This window comes from Toxorhynchites rutilus, chromosome 2, assembly GCF_029784135.1.
Source record: "Toxorhynchites rutilus septentrionalis strain SRP chromosome 2, ASM2978413v1, whole genome shotgun sequence".
NCBI classification, from domain to species: Eukaryota; Metazoa; Arthropoda; class Insecta; order Diptera; family Culicidae; genus Toxorhynchites; species Toxorhynchites rutilus.
In genome coordinates, this window is record NC_073745.1 from 145,636,480 (window position 1) to 145,659,361 (window position 22,882).

Sequence of the window (22,882 nt, forward strand, 5' to 3'; positions counted from 1 at the left end):
TGGAAATCGGAATAGAAATTTAGATGCAAGCAGTGGGAACTTTCGTACTCGTTTGCGTTTTGGCAAATTGGAATGTTTTCCTAACACAGACTTCAAAACCATGAAGCCTGGGGAAAGATGCAAACTACGAGTACTTTTGTACTCGCTTGCATTTTTGCAAACCGGAATGTGTTTTCCCAATACAGATTCCGAAACCAAGAAGTTGGGAGAATCGGCATTGCAGATACATTCAAGTCGGCAATACTTTTATACCCCCAAACATTTTTACATTCCAGAACTCGTTTTGCTATCACGGTGTACAAAAGCGAGTACAAATGCAACGCTTTGGCTCGATTATTAAAGACTGCATTGGAAGATATCCCTTCATGTCACCAGCTCACTGAACTTCTACGCATACCGTTTGTTGATTAGGCAAAATGTTGATAACTATTTGCTGTGATAACTACTACCATAATGCATGAATTGACTTAAATTGAGATTTGTTTGCAATTGAATTCGTAAATAGTTTCATTCATTCGCTATTTTAATCAATACACAAAAGATAGCACTGCGCAGCGGCGATATCGTACCCAATGAGGATCATCCGAGGTGGGATTATTGCTAATTGAAGAAATGCAATTGATTACTAAGCCAACGGGAGTCCTACGTCAACCTTGCGGTTATATCATTGGTATAACCCATCCATAGTTTTTTTATTTAGCGATCCAGAAAAACTTCGACTGCCATTCCACCCTGTTATGTTTCACACTGATATTTATTATTCATTTTCAGTTAGACAGTTGAACAGTTGAGCTTCTGGCAGGAAAGCTAATTTTATTTCTTGTACGTTACAACCCGTTTGACGGTTTTGTGTACATATAACAAACGGCCCTTTTCCGGGCCACCATTTCGAATTTCAAAAAAGAATCAAATAACAGATTTCTGAACAAAAGAAAGAATTACAAAAAAGAACTAGTGTTTCGAACAATCACAGTCCTACGTCAATCATCCGTCCGTGCCCGAAGGCTCTGAACCTTCTATGTTTTTATGTTTTCATCTAACTTAAAGCTGAAATATCAGTGACAGCGAAAGCATTACAAATGAATATCCGTTTTCCGGAAGATCACAATTGAGATACAGCTGTAAAGGGGGTATGAATTTCCTGAGAAGCTATGTGTTTAGGGTAAAATTAGTTTCATAGTGATTTTTTTCTATCTTTGGAAGTTCAAACTTGTTCAAACACTATCATGAATTGCACAATTTTACTAGATAAAAAAATTAAATGAAAATTATACTCATAGTTTCATTATTAGGTGATAACTAATATTGGAAAGGATTTTTTTTTAAATCTTAAAATTATGTGTGTCTTTGTCTTAAAAATGCAGATGGACCTGTAGTAATGGCAACCTTGAACTGATCCACACATCAGCACAAATCCAAGCAACAAAACCATATTTCATTGCGCCGTCGTTTATTTTTACCACATGGAGTACAATTGCACAAAATGCTTGCACTGAGCTGCGCGAAAGACTGACACAGTAGCAAAGTAGCAAAAAATCAGCATGTTTATTTTTAAATTAACTCTCAGCTTGAACATTTGCTGTTCGCTGTCTAGAGCGAAACTGAAAAAAAATCCACGAGAATTATTGATTATACTCTCGCCTGGTGAATTGTGCCTTGTCGCTGCATTACTTGTTTCTTTTTTGACAGCATAGCTAGGAGGGAATAGATTACTGGTGCCAACTTCATACTATGCCTTCCTTTTGAACGTAGTTCTCTAACTGGAAAATATTGTTGTTCAATAATGAGTACTTCCATATAATGCGTTTGCATAAATGTAACCTCACTTCATGACAGTATTTCCCGATCACAATCTAGTAATGAACATCGGTTCAATCTATAGTATCACTTCCCACCAATCTTCATGGGAGCAGAGAAATATACTCTCAACGTCTCCCCCAGCATCGTAACGAGGCTCATTTTGTTATCCTATAAATGTACCAAACATCAATGGCACTCGGCCTCCTACTTAGAAAATTGCTATTTTACACAAAATGATTCGCGTCCGTTTCTCCACTCCAGAGGCAAAATTACGTTGATGTAAACTCACCAAACGTGTCTATTCTAAACTTACCACCATGGTGATATCTTATTTTCTACGCCCTCGACATCAGGGCATTAGGAAAACCGCACCATATGAAAATTGCTGTGTGTATCCTCCCTGCGCGGCAGAAGAGCCCAACTCAAAAGAGGTCATTTACTTAATGGATTTGAAGAGGAGAAGGCTTATGTTGCTACATTACCGTATGCAGATGCTTATATAGGAACTAACACCTAGCTTATGGGTACAGTTTTAACAGACAGAGCAGACAGCGCGTATATAATGCCGTTGAACTCATTTTTGGATTCCCAACCCCGAAGCGAGGATCACACTTCCGTAATCCGTAATCGAATAATAGTTATAATCGCGTTCGATTTTTGAAAATTAACGGGAAGTGGTCTACGACATCAAACGTTTATTGAAATTTCACTTTAGCACCTGCCCTAATTGCTCGCTAATTTCAGTTGGCACTTTAAAGCGTTCGTTTTACAAGCACATTCTCGTGGATGATCTATCCACACTAAAGCTGTCGTTGGCTGGAAGTTGACTTACCGAATGCTGCAGTGTATTTTCGGCATCCTAACAGGCAAAAGGAAAACCTGGTTGAAGAGAGTGTTAATTACGGAAGTCTGTCATATTTTTAATGGGTGAGCAGAGAGCCTTCCCAAAGTGTCCATCAACGTTCGTTCGGTTTAAAAATTTGTTTTCCTCCCTCTTAATTAGAAACCATCCTACCGTGAGGAGGAAGTTTTCCGCCACATTCCTCGAAGAAGTGGCAACTGAAAGTAAGTCAGTATAACTCAAAAATAATTTCCAAGCTATTACTCCTATCGGTTTTTCTGCTTCAATCACTATGAGAACAGATCGCAGAAGCACAGTCGGCTGAGAAACGTTAAGTTTAATAAACAGAGGTGGAATTGATTCGAACGGACAATTTATCGAGAAATGCAAACAAGCAAAACCAAAACTGTCATCAATAATCAGTTTTGTATTTCTACTGAAACTAACAAATTAAACTGATTCAACGAAATCAAACGATGCGGAGCGTTCTCTATAAATTGCATGAATAATTTAGTTTTTTTGGAGTTGGCGGGAAACCATCATAGAAATAATATGAAACGAAAGTTCATTTATCCACTGAGTACTTCCAACGTGCCGCGAACTAATTTTGCCGCATATGATGAAATGATGAAAATTGATCTTCAAGATGGTGCGATTGAGTCTTCTTATTATTGTTCTGCACATAGGATTCTCGAAATGAATTCACTCTTCATCCTATGGACAACGGCATCGATTTACCACCCCTTCTAGGTGTTCGGATACAGCTTGTTGACTTTTGTTGATTGTTGATTGCTCTGAGAATTTATTTGTTTGAAAAAGGTCCTTGCTCATCAATGCCTGCAATTTCATATTGTTACTACTTCTGGGCATGTTTAATGTAACATGCATCGAAATCATCACTTAATATGTGTGCGATTGCTTCAAATAAGATAAATAATAACGCGAATGCTCAATTTGACATAAATATCGACGTATTGAGCACAGCACTATATAAATATCAATGCCAAATCTTCATACCACACACAAACTTGAATTAACCCCTCATATACCAATGCCGTCTTGTGGAATCGACTATAGTCAAGAGGATCCAGAACCAGTTGCGGTTTTAAGATATTGATTGCAGATACAAACTCACAAATCAGGTTGCTTCCTTCAAATTAGAAATTTATGATTACTGATTTCAGATGCAAGTTCCAAATTTCCAGATCCATAAACAGATCCTTGAAGCTAGATTTCAAATTGAGGTTTCCACATCAGATACAGAACTCATGTTCTTGTTTTTGTATTTGGAATTCAGATCTTATACTTGGATTGCAGGGTTAGACTCATGAAACAGACAATACACTTCAAATTAGAAATTGAGCTCCATATTCAGAACCAAGTATTTTAGATGTTTAACTTCAAAGATTTTAAAGGTTTAACTTCAGAGAAAAAAGTACTATATTTTGGAGTTACAGATCTAAGATTCAGATCGGAAATTTCGGAGTCAGAGTTCATAATCGTATCTTGAATTCAGATCTCGTACTCAAATCTTTGTTTCAGATCCCAGAATCAAATCTAAGATTCAGATCCCATATTCAGAGCACAGATTCAAATTTCAGAATCATTTTTTTACTCAAATCTCTGACAAAGACCTCTGATCCAGATCTTAGTTTCAGATCTCTGATTCGGATATCAAATTCAGATCAGATTCAGATCGCCTATTCAGATTTAGATTCACAAACAGATTTCTAGTTCGGGGTTTAAATTCCAATTCTAGAATCAGATGTCATATTCAGATCATATATTTAAATCTGTGAATCAGATCTTCAGTTTCAGATCTCTGATTAATTTATTAGACTCCGATTGTGGATTCAAAACTCGGATTTAGATCTCAGATTCAGATGCAGACCTCTAACTCAGATCTTAAATGCAATATTTGGCTCAGATTTCAGGTTTCTTGGGTTCAGATTTCATATTCAAATTTCTGATTCAAGCCTCTGAACAAATTCTCAGTTTCAGATCTCTAATTTAGCAATTCCAAATGAAATCGACAAATGACAAAACGTGAGTATTTTTGATTCGAATGAAAGTTTATATTCCGTTTAGGTTGGAGGAAATATGAGGTTGCCACAGCGTTTGGGAATTTTTTGACTCAAGTGTAACTTTTGAAAAGGGCGTATCGAGCGTAACTATGAGTCCTACCGAATAGTGTCTTACAAAGAGTTATAGAGTATTGGTGTCCAAACGTTAAAAAAAAGATGCACTGAGAAAAAAAAAATAGTTTTTTTTATTTACAAAAAAATACTTTAATTTGCAATATCTAAAATACATATATTTTTTATACAATAGAGATCATGTAGAAAATTTAGAAAATGGGTTCAAGATGATAAAACTATGTTTGATGAACTTTGTGGTACCTCGAATGTTTATGAATTTTCGAAACTTCGAATTTCAGTATGTTAACAATTCTTTTTAGCCGCAAATTATGAATCTAGCTCTTAATCTCCATCATCAGGATATAAGGATTCATAATTTGTGGCTAAAAATTATTGTCAACAAACAAAAATTTGAAGCTTCGAAAATTCATAAAAAATAGATGTTCCACAAAGTTCGTCAAAAATAGTTTTACCATCTTGGACTCATTTTTTAAATTTTCTACATAACTTCTATTTTATATGAAAAAAATCAAAAAAAAATTAAAAAATATGTATTTTAGATATTGCAAATTAAATTTTTTTTGTAAATAAAAAAGAGCACTAATTTTTTTCTCAGTGTATATTTTTTCTACGTTTTAACATCAATACTCTATAACTCTTTCTAAGACACTATTTTGGTACGACTCATAGTTTTTGAGATATAAATTATCAAAGATTTCTTTTACTAAAATCGATACGCCCTTTTCAAAAGTTACACTTGAGTCAAAAAATTCCCAAATGCTGTGGAAAACTCATATGTCCTCCAACCCAAACGAAATACAAACATCCATTCGAATAAAAAATATATGTTTTCAAAATCTGCATTTAAGTTCGATTCCATTTGGAATTGCACAATTCAGATATCAGATTCAGACCTTAAATTTAGATATTAGATTTAAGTCTGAGGTCCCGACTTAGATTCAGATCTCAGATCCAGATCACAAATTCAGATTTAGATTTAGATTCAGACCTCTAGTTTAGATTTTACATTCACATCTTTGATTCAAATCTCAGAATCAGATCTTATAAACAAATCTATTCAGCTCTCATATTCAAATCTCTGATCCAAACCTCCGATAGCAGAGTAAAATATACGATTCAGAGCACAATTTCATATTTCCGATTCAAATCTCTGATTCAGACCTCAAATCCAGTTCTCAGTTTCAAGATCTCTAATTCATATTCGTCAGATTCAGATCTCAGATTCAGATACAAGATTTAAGTCTGAGATCCAGACTTAGATTCAGATCACAGATTCCGATCTCATATCAGACATCAGGTTCAGATCACAAATTCAAATTCACAGATTCAAATTCATATTTCAGATTCATATCTCATATTCGATTTCAGATTTAATTCTTTGATTCAGACCATTGATGCAGATCTCAACTTCAAATCTCTAATACAGATATCAGACTCAGACCTTAGATTCAAAATTCAAACTCAAATCTCGGATTCAGATTTTGATTCAAATCTTAGATTCACATCGAAAACTCAGATTTAGATACAGATTCAGATCTTTAATTCAGATTTACATTTTTGGTTCAGAACCTATATTCAAATCTTAGATTCAGACCACATATTCAGATTTCAGATTCAAATTAAGATTCAGGAACACATCTTAGATTCAGATCTCGGTTGAAGATCCCATATTTGATTCTATGATTTGGGTCTCACATTCTGAATGCTGATTTGTTGATAATTTTAATAATAAAGCGATACAAAAACGTTTCATCGTGAAGATTAGAAAGATTTACAGTACAAAAATTTCCTCGGTGGCCTAGGGATATTCTTCGTCACCACGTTATAAATAGAGAATACTGCGCGCGAAAACTTATGTAATGTTTTGTAGGTGGATTTTTTGAAAATAGAATTATGCTCTTGATGGGTTTCTCAAGCTCTCATATGCGTTCGTTCCGCTTCTTAGTTTGCCCAAGGACAACTCCGTCGCCAAAAAAATATATTAGAAAGGGTTTTTTATCGGTTGCTTCATCAGGGTATCCAGAGTTGCTGAAATAAGAATGAATTCCGTTAGAATTAATCGCGCGATAAGTTTTAAAATCTATTGTCGGTCGAATTTATCATAGGGTTCTCCCGTTTGTTTTCTCAGATTACCAAAGGATCTCGCACGCCTCCGCGTGACAAAATAAGAGAAAGAATTACACATGATTAGTCCCAAAGTATATACTGCCTGTCCGTTTAATTCTAGTCGAATTCTTTCGAGTGATTTCGAACATTCGAATTTTGAGTTTCGTTCCTTCGAGTGGTTCAAGGTCCACAATTACAGACAACCTTTCCCACTATCACTCATATCTTTCATGATAATCGCAATCCTTCCCCTGGCGTCTGTAAGAAAGTTGTGGGATTTGTTATTGACTAATTAAAGTTCGATTCACCTGCATCTGCTTAGTGAGGCTGGTTTGCTACTCCCATTCAGTGTGTTTTTTTGTACAATTTCGTTGGTTCAGGTCAATCACGGAGAGTAACTACCAAGTGTACAATCTACCCAAGTCCAAACTTGTGTTAATTAAATGTATCTACAAATTCGTAAACAACAATTGAAACAAATTGAGCTAACTTACAAACAAGAAAAAACTAATGAGACATTTTGTGACATTTCTTCATTTATTTTCGCGTTTACTGTTTGTCACACTCGGCTTCTAGATACAAACTTCCTTTCATTGGCAAATCGTCACACAATAAAAACCAGCTTGTTCACGCTGCTTCAATATTGTTCTCTTTCTACGCTCGTAGAAAAAAATGTCTTTCCCCTTCCGTGCACACTATTTTCGCTTTACGTTCATTCGTTTCATTCTTCACAGTTGAAATGATAATTTAAATCGTCATTTTCAGAGCGAACTGAAACATTCCTATATTCGAGCAGATTCTTTTTCTTTGAAACGAAGGTTGTGCAGTAGAACAGCATGAATAAACAGTTTCCGTTGTCGATGATGTAGTGGTAAGCGTAACTGTTATGTGCTCCTCTGGCTCTTTTCATACCACTATTTCGAAATCAGTCGAAGACAATACATTTTGGTAAAATCCTTCCGCATGCGAAGCGAAAATCTTTGACGATTATAACGAACTTAGCCCATTCGAGCAATTCCAATCTTCAATGAAGCTTCTACTTTCGAAAAGAAAGAAAATGACAGTAGAAATCAAAGAAATAGAATAGAAGATGCTCAGGATGCGTAGATAATAGGCCGATTTTATTTTACCCCTATGGATTCGAACAGAATCATCACTGGGGAACGGCATCGAATTCAATTGATGCAATTGAGCCGGGCACGGAAAAAACGTCGAAAAACGAATAGAGATACGAAAAATGATTATAAAGCATGACAACGCTCGACTACATTTTACCAAACCCGTCAAAACTTTCTTTCATACTCGCCATATTGCACAGTCCGAATATCATTTATTCACGAATCAAACCGTTGTCTTTGAACGGTACTGCTTATCACCCAGACCATGTGTAATAATCAAATTGCAAGTTGCATTAATAGCCAATGGTTTTACACCACAAAGTTTCACTACAATCTGAGATGGTGCATGAATTGGCATGAACATTTGTGGAAACGCGACCTCCCCTACTCAGGCCTTTAAACATTGTGAAACTATATATGATTTAGGTTTTCTATCACTATGAAACAGAGCTCCCCGTTTTTATTAAACTTCGACAGTGTACGGGTAGAAGGATTGACTACGAATTCTCAAGGTTTCTCAAGGTAGGAATTATTTGTTTCTAAGCTTGAAAACGGTCATTTCATTGCACCGCTCACGTGTATCCACACAAACTTCACACACTCGTGATAGTTTCCTTATAAATTCACCTGATATCCGTTAGTTCCATCTGTGAATAGGATAAATGGAGCTCATCTTAAACATAGTCTACAGCTGAACGATGAAGTTTCATGTTATTGTTATTCATGTCATGTTATTCAATCACTATGCGGTTCTGTTTGTGTATTGGCTCATATATTATTGAGTCACTAATGAATATTCATTCTGAAACAACTCAGATCCATGCGCTGATGCATAGGATAAAAGCAAGCATTGTGATTGAATTTAAACCCACATTTCTCAACAATAAGACAACGAGTGAACGTTCTCATATAGCCAACTCTCTGTCAATATCATCTTTCCTAGAGTTATGAGATCGTTGTAAAGTGAAACACTTAAAATAAAGCGAAGAAATATTGCTTTCTCTTCTCGAGGAAGCAAATATTCTCATACCCCTCTAGTACAATAACAAAAATTGTATTATTCCGCACGGGACAAAAAAAAACGATGTAAGTCGTTTGCCCTATCGATCGGAGAAGGTGAACAGAACCTATTTATGTGACAGAACCTATTTATACATGAGTGCATCAATACGTGTCAGCCTCAAGCACGTTTCATCCTTCTGGTAAACTTTATTAGGGTTATGGGAAAACGTCTTACACGGATCTGCCCTGACAGATCAAAGGAAATAACACGATTTTCTCGGCCTTCGGAAAATATACTTCGCTTCTCCTCAGTTCATGAAAAACTCTGATTCCTAACAACCATTATTTCCAATCAGTGTAACATAGTACTCATATTCTACGGACGCGTTTAGCATAAAACTCACATTTCCCCGCACCTCGGCGCACTCGACACGAACTTTACGATTTCTGAATGCCATTATCCATGATTAATCAGAAAACCATTACATATTCTATCATGAGGTCGGTCCACCTCAGTGGGTGGTTTTCACTTCACCATCATACACACACTCTCTCTCCATTGAATCTATTATTCATGCAAGTATTTCGGATGGTAGGCTTCGAACCACGTTTCGGATCGAGCTATGGCTTCACCTTCCCCCTCTCGTTTTGTAATGATAACGATGAATTATTGCGCCAACCAAACTTAATCCCTCAGTCGTGTAGTTAAAGCCTGTCAAAGTCGTCTGTCTGTCTGCTGCGTTATGAATATCCGTCTCCAGCCATTTCACCTTTGACCGATAGCAAATGTCAACAACCGAAGTGTACAAAGTTATGCATCCCACGCCGAGCAAAAAACATGTGATCCCCAAAGAGGTTCGTCGGTTCAGGTTCAGGTGCTTCGTGGCAGCCTCTTCGAGTCGTTTCCACTGAGTGCTTTGAACACTTTGAAGGGGGGTGAAAAATATAATAAAACAGCAGCCGCCGTGTTCGAGTATTCTTCGTGTTTATTTTCACTTTCTCAGACAAACGAGAGCACAACGGCTTACAAGAAAAATACAGATACATTTGGGAAGGATTGTAAAATTATATTTCCAGGAAAGGTGAGCTTTGAAGTTTTCAATTCAAAGAAATATTGTTGCTTCAATGTCCTAACCAATCGTAAATTCTGCGGCGTTAAAATTAATTTTCAATACGCCCATTAAATGGGATAAACTCATTATTTAAGGAACCAGCTGCGGGCAACTAATAATGCTAATGCATGTAATAAGTCTTTTTATGTTAATACTGACGTTCATGCCGTCAAATACATACCGGGAATTTGTGGTTTTTAAAAAAAATGCTATATTCATCGTCTAAATTTATATTATCGCCTTCAAAAGAGGTCCTTTCTGAAGCAATACACTTTTTCCAACGAAGAACCCAGTCACCGAACCACTTTTTATGGATGTATTAAGGAATTGCTTCCAGTTCATGCAGCGAATTCGTTTTTATGTCTTCGACACCCATGTCTCGTCGCCAGTAATTATGCCAGTGAAGAGCTCTTTTGGCACTAGTCGTGCTTCTTCGTTTTGAATGGCGTTAACGTACCTTGTGGAACTTTTGCCGTCTCAACGTATGCATTAACTAGCGTCATTTATTAATACTTAGTTGAGATTTCTTAAGCCAAGTCGAAGGAAATTTCTTTGATGAAAAATCCCCCGGTCAGAACGGGAATCGAACCCGAACTCCCGGCATGATAATGTGGGACGCTAACTACTCGAGCACGGGAACACACAACACTTTCTACGTGTCAGTAAAAGAAATTTTGTTTGCGACACAAAATTTCACACAATACCTTTGATCAATAGAATTATCCATATCAAAAAAAAACACCGAGCAAAAAAAAGTTTACTTGTTCTTAATGACACTATAAACAAACTAAATGACAGATTGATCTTAAGATTGACATTAAGACCACTGATAGTAGTACCAACTTGAAAAAAAGAAAAAAAATTGTCTAAAATTATAAATTCCTTGTATATATTTGAAAGAATGTACATCAAGCATCCATCCGGATCTCTAGGTACAGATAATTTCCCCCTTTTTTTAAAAAGTTCACTTAAATACTTTTCATTCTTTCAAAAAACGATCAAGCAGTTTAAAAGCTACTAATTTTCGAAAATCCTACATGGGTAATATCGGAGACTTAACCGGAGGGACCTAGGACTTCATAGTACATTATGTTGCTTTTTATTCATATTCACGTACATCATAAGTGAATTAAATTCATTAACATTAACAGAGTTAACCATTGCTCGCTGTCAAGTTTGGCACTGAAACACTGAACATATTGATTATCCAAATAATTTTCTAGTATATCTTAGCGAAATTATATCTAATCATTGCCAGCACCTTTCGCAGGATGGCAACATAAAATTCGAACGGTGAATTTAAATTTGGCCGGTTTCGGTCGTTCAAGACGGGGAAACTTGGGCTGCAAGGCCGGTTAGAACAGCTATACTCAACCTTCGACCCGCGGACCGCGTACAGCTCACCGGACTTTTCTGATTGACCCGTCTGCCCGGTACCATTTTGAATGTGTAACATGAAATGAAAACATGACAAGAGAATAATAAAGACACATCACACATTTACACATTAGTTAGTTGTCTAGTTAAGTGGTATTAGTAGATTAAATATATATTGATTATATAGGGTTGGGGAAAAAGAAATGTCGTATTTCTGATCGAAATTTGACGCTTTATTTAACATACTTAAAATTATCCAATTTGTTGCTATTTAGAAGGCAACTTCATTATCCCCCCCCCCCTCCTTATTTGCAAAAAACTCAGACAGCCAGTTTTCGCAAGCCTCTTTTGAGGCCAACTTAGTATCACCAAGAGCGTTTTGCATGGACCGGAAGAGATGATAATCACTTGGAGCTTCGTAGCTTCTGGCGGGTCATTAAAGATGTATGAGGCCGAGCGTTGTCCTGGTGGAGAACAACACCATTATTATTGATCATTTCTGGCCGCTTCTGGTTAATCGCCTGCTTCCAACGGTCAAGCTACTCACAGTAGAGAACCGAGAGAACGGCACTTACGTCCATTTTCCGGATACAATTCCGAATTCTTGTAGTCAGTTGCTTCGTGTCCTTGGCCCCCCAATTGTTTTTATACACTAGGGCACTGAGTGAGCCAAAGAAATCCTCTATTGGGAGGCACTGGGGCAAGTTTGTTGGGTTACGATCTTTCGGCACGAACGGTATCTTTTTCTCCTCAAGATACGCCAGCATCTTACAGATTCAGTCAAATCGTGTTTGTTTTGATCGTTATTCCTTACCGTTTTTATTGTGATTTCGCACTCAAATATTTTTTAATTAGTGACTGTCCATTGACTGTTTGTTGTGCGAATGTGACAAAGTTATCGATATTATCGTGCTTACGTTTGTGTTGCAACTGTAGCTGCCTAAAAGTTTTCGTTTTGTTCATCTGATTTATCATCCACTTTTACACAAAAACAATAAACATTCCTCGGCACCTCTTTGCTGTTCTTGTGTTTGTGCTGTGCTGTAAGCCTACCGATAGGCGAATAAGTTCGACGGTTATCATGGAGAAGATTTGTGCAAACTGCTGCCAAATGATAAACGGCATTGAATTCGTCACATGCCGTGGATATTGTGGTGGCATATTCCACTTGCAATGTGCTGGCCAGCCGGTAGTGACACGTGCCCTTCTGGGCTATTTCTCGTCACATCGGAAAAATCTCTTTTGGATGTGCGATGAATGCGCTGAGCTGTTCAGCAATTCCCATCTCCGCTCCATTACTAAGGTAGCAGATGAAAAATCTCCGCTGGCTGCACTCACGGAAGCAATCACCAATTTGCAATCGGAAATAAAGCAATTGTCATCTAGGCCCACTTCGTTGACCATGTCACCCGCAGTGAAGCGTTGGCCCTCATTAGAACCTGTTCGAGCTGCCAAACGTCTTCGTGGACCTGATGTCACACAAAAATCGTCTGAATGTCAGTCTGGCTCTAAGCTGATTGGGAATGATGTTGTATCTGTTGCCATCAGTGCAAAACCAGCACCCAAATTTTGGCTCTACCTGTCTCGCATACGTCCCGATGTGACCAATGGGGAAATTTCAGCAATGGTGCGTGCAAATTTGCAATTAACCCAGGATCCCGATGTAGTCAAACTGGTCCCCAAAGGAGCAGACATCGGCAACATGACCTTCATCTCGTTCAAAGTCGGGCTTGATCCAGCTTTGAAATCCAAAGCAATGGACCCTTCGTCTTGGCCAGAGGGCATCATGTTCCGTGAGTTCGAGGAGATTACTGTCCAAAAATTTCGGAAACCTCCCGTTGTCAACCTGACGCCAACATCCATCACACCACCGGTAGATGCAATGCAGAATTGATCGATGTTCCAATGCGTTATGATGAGGACGGTGGGAACCCAAGGGTTCCCATCACAGGCGAGTATATCCATTCTATTCTCTCGACCCCAGCACTCAATCAGTCTGTGTTGCAGCATACTTCTACTTCCATCGATGAAGCCGTCTGGATTTATTACCAAAATGTAAGAGGATTGAGGACCAAGCTGGACAATATATTTCTTACTTCCCTCGACTGCGGTTATGACGTTATATTGCTGACGGAAACTGGACTAAACGATAGCATCAATTCACTGCAAATTTTCGGATTATCGTACAACGTTTTTCGATGTGATCGATGTTCTCTGAATAGCGACAAGCGTAATTTTGGCGGTGTACTGATAGCTGTCGCCAATCGACACGTGAGCACACGCATCGACACGCTTAACGGAAATCGACTGGAGCAAGTGTGTGTTTCTGCGAATATTCGGGGCCATCGTTTTCTGATGTGTAACATTTACATTCCACCCGATAAAAGCCGGGACGTTGTTTTGATGGAAGATCATATCGCCACCGTCCGTGAACTAAGTGTGTCCGCCAACTCCGAAGCTATCATTCTCGCTTGTGGCGACTATAACCAGCCGCGTTTAGCATGGTCTAACGACGACAACAGCTTACGTCTCGACAACCCGATACTTTTGACTCCGGCGAGCGCAGCGCTGATTGACGGAATGGATTTCTTGAACATGAATCAAATTAATGCACAACTAAATCACCTGCGCCGTACATTGGATTTGGTTTTTTTAACCGAAGGAAGCCATGCTGAAGTATTGACCGCCGTTGATTCACTAATGTCCGTAGATCCTCATCACCCTCCTTTGACCATTCGCTTCAACGCACCAGCTAAATCAGTGACTTCGCTTCCAGTGGGAAATGTAGAAGAAAGGAAAATAAATTACCGCAAAATTGATTTTGACAGCCTTTCTGCCCATCTGTCCGGTTCTGATTGGAGTTGTATCTACGATTGTACGAACGTCCATGACATGGCATTCAAATTTTGCGACATCATTCGCCAATGGCTGATTGCGAACGTTCCTTTGAAACGGTGCCCAATTTCACCTCCTTGGAGTACGCCTCTCCTCCGGAGGGCGAAGCGTGTACGCAATCAATGGCAGCGACGTATGCGAACTCATCGATCCAACTTTACAAAAGTCAATTTCAAACATGCAAGCGATGACTACAGGCATCTAAATGCTGCACTCTACAAATCACATGTATTAAGGGTGCAGTTTGGTCTACGTCGTGATCCAAAATCCTTCTGGAGCTTTGTCAATAGCAAACGCAAAAACCCAATAGTTTCGTCCAATTTAGTGTATGAAGACAAGGAATCCAGTGATGAAGCCGAAGCGTGCAACTTCTTCGCGAGACATTTTGCTTCCGTCTTTCAACCCGAGCCATCTAGCGATTCCGATGCTGAACTGGCTGCGTCTAACATCGTTGCGGATGCAGTAGATTTGGATACGTTTGAAATATTACCTGCAATGATCATCCACGCCTCCAAGAAATTGAAGAATTCATTTTCTCCTGGACCGGATGGTATCCCTGCATCTGTCTTCTGTCGCTGCATAATTGCAGTTGCAGAGCCGCTTGCCTTCATTTTCAGACACTCGTTTGAAAGAGGAGTGTTTCCCATGTGCTGGAAAGAATCATATATGTTACCTGTACACAAAAGTGGGGATCGACGTAATGTGAAGAACTATCGTGGAATAACCAGCCTCCCCGCTGCATCGAAAATTTTTGAGATTATCGTCAGTGATCAAATTCTACATGCTACTAAGTCCCACATTTCGTCCGATCAGCACGGTTTCATTCCCGGTAGATCCGTAAGTACCAATCTGTTGGATTTCACCAGTACTTGTTTCGAAGCTTTAGAAGAAAAGGCACAGGTAGACGTGATCTACACAGACCTAAAGGCAGCCTTTGATAAGATCGACCACAAAGTGCTACTGTGTAAACTATCACGGATGGGCGCATCGAACAGATTGGTGTCGTGGTTGTCGTCGTACCTTACTGATAGGAAGCTTCGTGTCAAGCATGGCTCTAGCGTATCATCATCGTTTGTGAGCGTATCTGGTGTCCCACAAGGAAGCAATTTGGGACCTTTATTGTTCGTGTTATATTTCAATGACGCTGCATCTTCGTTAGACTTCAAGAACAAACTTATGTATGCTGATGATTTGAAGATCTATGTCGTGGTACGTTGCATCGGGGATTGTCTACGTCTTCAAAGGCTACTCGATGAGTTTGTTCACTGGTGCCGCAAGAACAAACTTGTTATTAGCATCGGTAAATGCCATGTAATGACCTTTCATCGATCCAAGGACCCAATCATTTTTGACTATCACATCGTTGAAAATGTTCTTGAGAGAGTAGATGAAGTGGTAGATCTTGGCGTAGTGCTGGATCCTAAACTTTCCTTCCATTCTCATTATACCTGGACCATATCTAGGGCAAACCGACAACTTGGTTTTCTATTCAAGATTGCCAAAGATTTCAAGGACCCGCATTGCCTAAAAGCATTGTATTGCTCTCTTGTTCGCCCGATCCTGGAGAATGCATCTGCTGTTTGGGCTCCTAATGATGTCACGTGGAACCTAAGGATTGAACGAGTGCAAAAGAGGTTTGTACGGCTTGCGCTCAGAAATTTACCGTGGCGTGACCCATTGAACCTACCAGCATATGCCGACAGGTGTCGCTTGCTTGGACTTGAAACACTTGATCGGAGACGAAAGATTCAACAAGCGACGTTTGTAGTTAAACTACTCAATGGCGATGTCGACTGCTCGTATCTCCTATCGCTTTTGGACTTTCGAGCCTCGGGTAGGATGCTGAGATACCGATCCCTAATGCAGCCGGGATTTCATCGTACTTTGTATGGATACAACCAACCTGTTTGTGCAATGATCCGCATGTTTTCGTCCGTTGAATCAGTGTTTGAATTTGGAATGTCCACGTCACAATTTGTTAATAGTATTAGAAGACTGCATGTATTTTAAAACGTGATAGATTATTCATTAAGACTATTTCTGTCAGATGAATCAATAATAATAAAGAATAAAAATCTTCGTGGCGTAATGGGAAGACGCCTTGTCCGGCCAGAAGACTTACTTCCCATTCGCGTGATGCTCGTTCAGGAACGGCAGCAGGATTTTATCGAGCACTCTTCTCGATAGATTTGTTGGTTGATTGCCAGACCGCTCGGCTTAAACCAAGGCTTTGAAATGCCCCGGTCGGAAATGGCGATGTACAACAAACCTTTTCTTCAAACTTGTGCTTGAACTTGTATTTCACTTCAGGCGATGTGGATGACTTGTCGCTGGAGTAGTAATTATCATTTCCTGGAGTATGCGTTTTGGACAGTGGAAAATAGCTTTCGTCGTCCGGAACGAAAGACGTCCCGCGGTATATTTTGGTCATCCACCGACACTGTGATTTAACCGTCTCAATCTGCTCCTCCGTGTACTCCGGCGACCTCGTCTTCTTCCTGCAGACGATTCCTTCCGTCTTGAGAGTCCGATGGATCAATACGTGGAAGCAGCCATATTTCCGACCGGCGTCACGCAGGCTGGTTGCGTCCTTGTTGTCAAATAGCTTCTTTAACGATGTCTTCCTCTTCTTCGTCATTATCGTCACCGGACGACCATTTCCGTCCTTCCACTATACGTTCAGGGAACCCAGGATACGACTGACAGGTACATTTTCTTCCTTAAAATGTGCCACCGTGAACTTTTTTCCTTGCTGGTAATGCGTTTCGTAGAACCGTATAATGCGTTCGCGGAGCACGTGTTGTTTCGACGCCATCTTTGCTTTGACTAAATTCAAACTAGCACAACACTGTCAAAACGATACTTGTAGCACAGATTGTCGTCTTTAAATAGCCGTATAGTATGACCCGATGCGATAAGTACAACACAAGATATGCTTAAGTGTTGCCATATATTGATAATATACGACATTTCTTTTTCCCCAACCCAATATTTAATCCGATCATGAGGGCTAATCCTGTTGACTTTAGTGAATACAAATGAAAATATTGATATGAAAATATGAATGTAAATTCATTACTATTTTTTTACATAAGACTACACCCAAACTAACGTTGGCAGAAAAAATTTCATCTTCGGCAGAAAAAAAAAATGCTTTTTTGTGTTCGGAAGGGTGAAATGAACAAATAAAAGAACATTTTTTCAATAGTTTTAAAATGTTTGTATCTATGGGAGCAGACATCTCTTTCTCTCAGACTGAACATCAGCTTGGAATTGTACCCAAAAAAAAAGTCCAAACGATGTCAAGCGGAGATCGAACCAAGGCCGGCTGGAATGCAAGACTGTTTTACACGACTACGCTATCCACATAACCACTGGTGCTGTTGCATAAATGCGTGATAATATTACATCACATCATAAAATGAAGTTGGGAAGTGTATGTAAAGTATGTGAAAAGCTTTGATGCATGCTCATTTGCGATGTGTCTCTTGTTACGCTGCTAATATTGATCTAATATTGCTATGTCCGATAAGTGCTCAGCTCGCCCGATGGTGTCAGTATCGCAAGAGAGATTACTATCGTGTAGTACATTCTCGTAAACGGCCACTGTCAAAATTTCAGCCGAATCGGGCTCGTAGTTTTGTTTTGACCGAATGTGGAAGCGGGCGTGTCCGCGGATTTTAGACAAATGGAAAAAGAGCTTTATCGGTTTGTGATTCGATTCTTGTTTTTGGAAGGGAAATCGCGCAGCGAAATCGAAGAGCGTTTGGATGATGTATACTCTGACTCTTCTCCTCCTTCGATGACGACCGTCAAAAATTGGTTTAACGAGTTTCAACGTGGTCGCACGTCGGTTTTTGATGAGCCAGGTCCAGGTGCTCCGAAAACAACTACCACGGAGGATAACGTGACAAAAATCCACGATCTCGTATTGGCAGACCGCCGATTGAAGGTGCGCGAGATAGCTGGAACAGTAGGCATCTCAAAAGACCGCGTGGGTCATATCCTGCATGGAATTTTGGGAATGAGAAAGCTGTCGGCGCGATGGGTGCCGCGTTTGCTCATTCCAGACAACACCCGCAACCGTGAGACCACTTTAGAGCAGTGTTTGACGCTGTTTAAGCGCAATCCGAAGGAGTTTCTGCATGGTTTCGTGATCGTCGACGAAACATGGATCCACTGGTACACACCAGAGAGCGGAGGAACAATCGAAACCAGAAGTCGAAATTCTCGCTCGGCTGCGCGATAAATATTCAGTCAATCAATCTAGTTTTCGATGAACCTTGTATTGTCGATATTTTCGTCTCTTCCTTTTCACCGAAAATTATTTTTCAGAGAGGAAGATATGTGGAAAATCTCTATCTCGGAAGTTCAACGAGAATGCTTTTTCGTCTCTCATTTGGTACTGGAAATATGGAGCGAAAAATCAAAGCTAACTTTACCAACGTTAGTCTGTTACGACAGCGTCTGAATTGTACAAATATTAATCCATCTCATGTTCACTTCACGATGAAACCCAATATTGCCGCATGTTTTCATGCAATGTTTTCAGCTGTACTGAAGAAGTGAAAAACCATTATCGTCATCAAGGAGTCACTGAAAACGAAACTATTTTTTGGCAATCATAACTCGACGAAAAATAAAATCGGCATTGAATTTCTCGCGAGAATCGAAGTGAGCGTATAACATTCTCTCGCCTCGCCTATATTCTCAGCTATTTTTTCCCTGAAAACGGATATTTTTCGTCTCAAATCGGTGAAAAAGGTTATTTTTTGGACCACCCTAAAACTGAAATGGTTACACTAACGAAAAAAATAAAAAAAAACGAGTTTAATGTTTTTGTGATAAAGAACAAATCTACCACTTTTAACAAAAATCTGAGGACCACTATATCGGTTTGGCATGGAATAGCTGTATCTTTGTCAACGCATAAAATCAACAACCCTTGCGTGCGATTCAGTACACAAACTCTCTGCACCTATCGCAATCATTATCGATTCATCATCGATAGTTTGTTTTTTACTAAAGGCTCCAATCAGATCGGCAGGGAAATAGAAACGGAAGATAGTGTGTGTATTGGTGAGCGAGCGAGAACATTATACACCTGCTTCACAATTAAAACTAAATGGATTTCCTGTTCAGTTTTTGTTTTTTAAGAGACTAACCCAAAAGTCATTCGTCCATTGAGTAAATTTCTTCTTTTTATTATTCTTCTTGAATTTTCGTCTCTAGGACCAATTCTAATTTCCTTCCTGCCTTGAAAAAGACACTTCATTGTCGTTCGATGCTCCTCAGCAAATCTTGTCCGCTTTCAGCAGCATCAAACGACGTTCTTGAAATGGATTTCCGAGCGGACACCCGCTTATATACAGATGTGTGTGTTATCAAAGCAATTTTAATGCTATTTAAACAAGTTATCGGATCAACATTTAACAAGCATATAACGAGTAGACATTTTATATTTCAATGAAGTGGTTATCATATTATTTCGTTCATTTGGTTAGCAGGTATTAACGCTCTGAATATTGTTGTTCCGGCGTAACGCTCTCGTCTTCGAAACTTTGCACTTGCTCCCTTGTACAAAAATAAAAGACATAGTCCTACGTCAAAAACACAATAAACGATTATATCCGCGCATTAAAAGCCGTTACATCACTATGGTCTTATCACACGTATAATTTTTTCATTCGTAAGTGTATGCTGTGCAAAATTATCTGGTCATTTTCGTTATCGGTCACTTCTGTAATCTAATCAAAGCTAGCGGTTAGTGTCAAGCCAACCGTCGAGATGGATGGTCAGGAAATTGCAGAAGCGTTCCAGTTAGCAGCCACTCTCACAAAACAGTGTGGTTCAACGGGGTTGGAAGGCTTTCGAAACGCTTCAAAATCTGTACAATGCAAAGGAAAACGTGGGGACATTGTTACTGAATACGATCGGAGAGTTGAGGATGTGATTGTTAATGGTTTGCTCGATCGTTTCCCGGATCACCGTATTCCGGGCGAAGAGAGTGCAAGAAAGGCAAACCTGCGTGAACCGCTGGATGAGAGACCAACCTGGATTATTGACCCCATCGATGGAACCACCAACTATTTATGTGAGGGGAATTAAGCTCATTGCGATATCGGTCGCTCTAGTTGTGGATGGGAACTTGGTCGCACACGAATATTCAATCGCGGCCTATGCACCCGCTAATCCGTACATCTTTGGCTCGGAATTTATCAAGGAGTGTATTGGATTGCGAGCGACGGGATCAGCTGCCCTAACGTTGGCATACATTGCTAGTGGAAACCTCGACGGTTATGCTATTGATTACCTCAAACCGTGGGATATCGCAGCCGGAGCTCTGTTGATTCAAGAAGCCGGAGGTATTCTTATGAACATCAATGGAAGAAAATATGATATTCTTGAACCGGATGTGATTGCAGCTAGTAGTGAGAAACTGGTCCAGCGAATTCTGGAAATAGTTCGGAAGGTTGAAGTCGACTTAGGTGAAGGCCAAAAGTTCTAAATTTCACGCAAAATTGCAATGTAATTGAGTATTAGGGCTGTTTGAGCATAGAATACACTGAAAGACATTACAAAAAGTTCTCTCTGCACGATAATGCTCGGCCACATGTTGCAGCTTGCTCCAACTCCACCAGTGGATCATTGGTGCTTCCGACTTCTCCTAGTCAAGCTCCTCATGGCTTAGGCGAACAGCACTTGACTTCATACGAAGATACCAAAAATTGGGTCAAAGTCGTAGCTAGAAATGGCGATGTTTTGAATGAAATGCATTGTACCAATTTCATTGGAAAAAAGCTTTAGAGTTCCAAAAAACATCAAAACCTATTTTATACCCCAATAATACAATGATTCGAAGAAAGAGATTCAATCTGTTCTCTAAAATACTGATTATTATTCCAGTGCATCAAAATTCCAGACAACCGTTGGAAAGCAACTGTCATTGCGCGTCTTTTTCAGTATATGTCAAAAAGCCACTTCGAATACCGTTTTGTTTCATATTCCGAACAGTCTCAAATTTCGAACACTTCATTTTTAAATATAAATTTACTAAACTTTCATGTTATAAATAATTGAATAATGAAAACACAGACATTCTTTGAGGTATAGGCTTCATTTTGACATCATTTACAGGTATCAATATAGACTATAATTTATAATATTAGACATTTGCAAAAAAGTGACAGTCAAAACCAATGATTAAATGTTTGCGTTAGCAAATTCTGTAAGCATCGTTAATTTTTCAGTTTTTTGTAGTTTTTTAAACTATTTTGTTTATTGTTTTCATGTTAAGTGCTAGAATTTGTACGAATCTACATTGAATGAATGAAAAAAACGATATTTTATGCAGAAATCTTCATTGAAATTAGTGTTCGGAATATGAATCATGTTTCTACGCATGATTAAAATTGCGAACACTTCATTTTTCAATGTGAATTTACTGAACTTTACTGTTATAAATAATTTAATACAACCAAAACCTTGACATTCTTTTGATTATAGACTTCATTTTAACATCATTTACAAGTATTGATACGATACGATATAGCGCCCTTGGTTTCGAAACCATGTAAACTATAAAAAAACAAATACAATCAATAATTACGAAAGCAAAATCCAATTTTTTTTGTGAATATAACATTTTTCCAAAAAAGACTAGCTGATTGACTTTAATTTGATATATCGATCATGTGAATCGTTCAGTAGTTCAAAAGTAATGATTTAAAAAAAATGCATATTTGCTGTTTGGAATTCGAGTGTTCGTGATCGGAATATGAGTCAGTGACAAAAATGGTGTCCGGAATTTGAGACAAAAGTGATAAAACATATTTTTAGTTTTTCACCATAAATATGTATTTGTAAATCAATTTTATTGTAGTCAAATGAAAAAGAAGGATCCGTGAATTTCCAGAAAGATGGGAAAAGTTGTGACTAGCGATGGGCAATACTTTCAATATTAGATTTGTAACTATTTTTGCAGAATGAAGCATTAATATTTGAAAAAAAAAACCAAGAAACTTACCGGCACTCCTATTATAACATGCGAAGTATGGGCAAATCAATAACGGAAAAAAGATTGTACATTAGAGAAGATTAGGTCTAAGTTCAGATTTTATGGTGATAGCTCTTAGATTTCATGAACCCAGACGTCCATTTTACAAATAACGAATTGTTATCGAATTTTAGGTGGTAGTTTTCGGGTGGGCACCGGATAATATATGATAATTTGAGTATGAGCTTGGTAGACTGTACAATTCGTAATTGCTCTCCGTGATGGACCTGAACCAACCAAATTGCACAAAGAACACACAGAATGACACTTGGGACTAGCAAATCATTCTCGTTGTGCAATTTTCGGTGATTCGTAACACATGATAATTTGAGTATGATCCCGAATCCCGCAAACAACATCAACAATGGATTGAAATGAAGAGGATGTCGAAGTCAGAGTCAACATGAAGTGAATTA

General features: G+C 38.8%; 1 protein-coding gene, 1 non-coding gene and 1 pseudogene across 2 annotated transcripts in view; all 3 read left to right on the forward strand.

The window, feature by feature from the left end:
* The window catches only part of LOC129771169 (DNA fragmentation factor subunit alpha-like), a 159,507-nt gene that overhangs the window by 19,349 nt on the left and 117,276 nt on the right, over nucleotides 1-22,882 (forward strand). The window lies entirely within an intron of this gene.
* Nucleotides 544-689, forward strand: LOC129772377 (U4 spliceosomal RNA). Its single transcript, XR_008742607.1, has one exon. It is a non-coding gene; the product is annotated as a U4 spliceosomal RNA (small nuclear RNA).
* Nucleotides 20,198-20,971, forward strand: LOC129771172 (inositol monophosphatase 1-like; annotated as a pseudogene).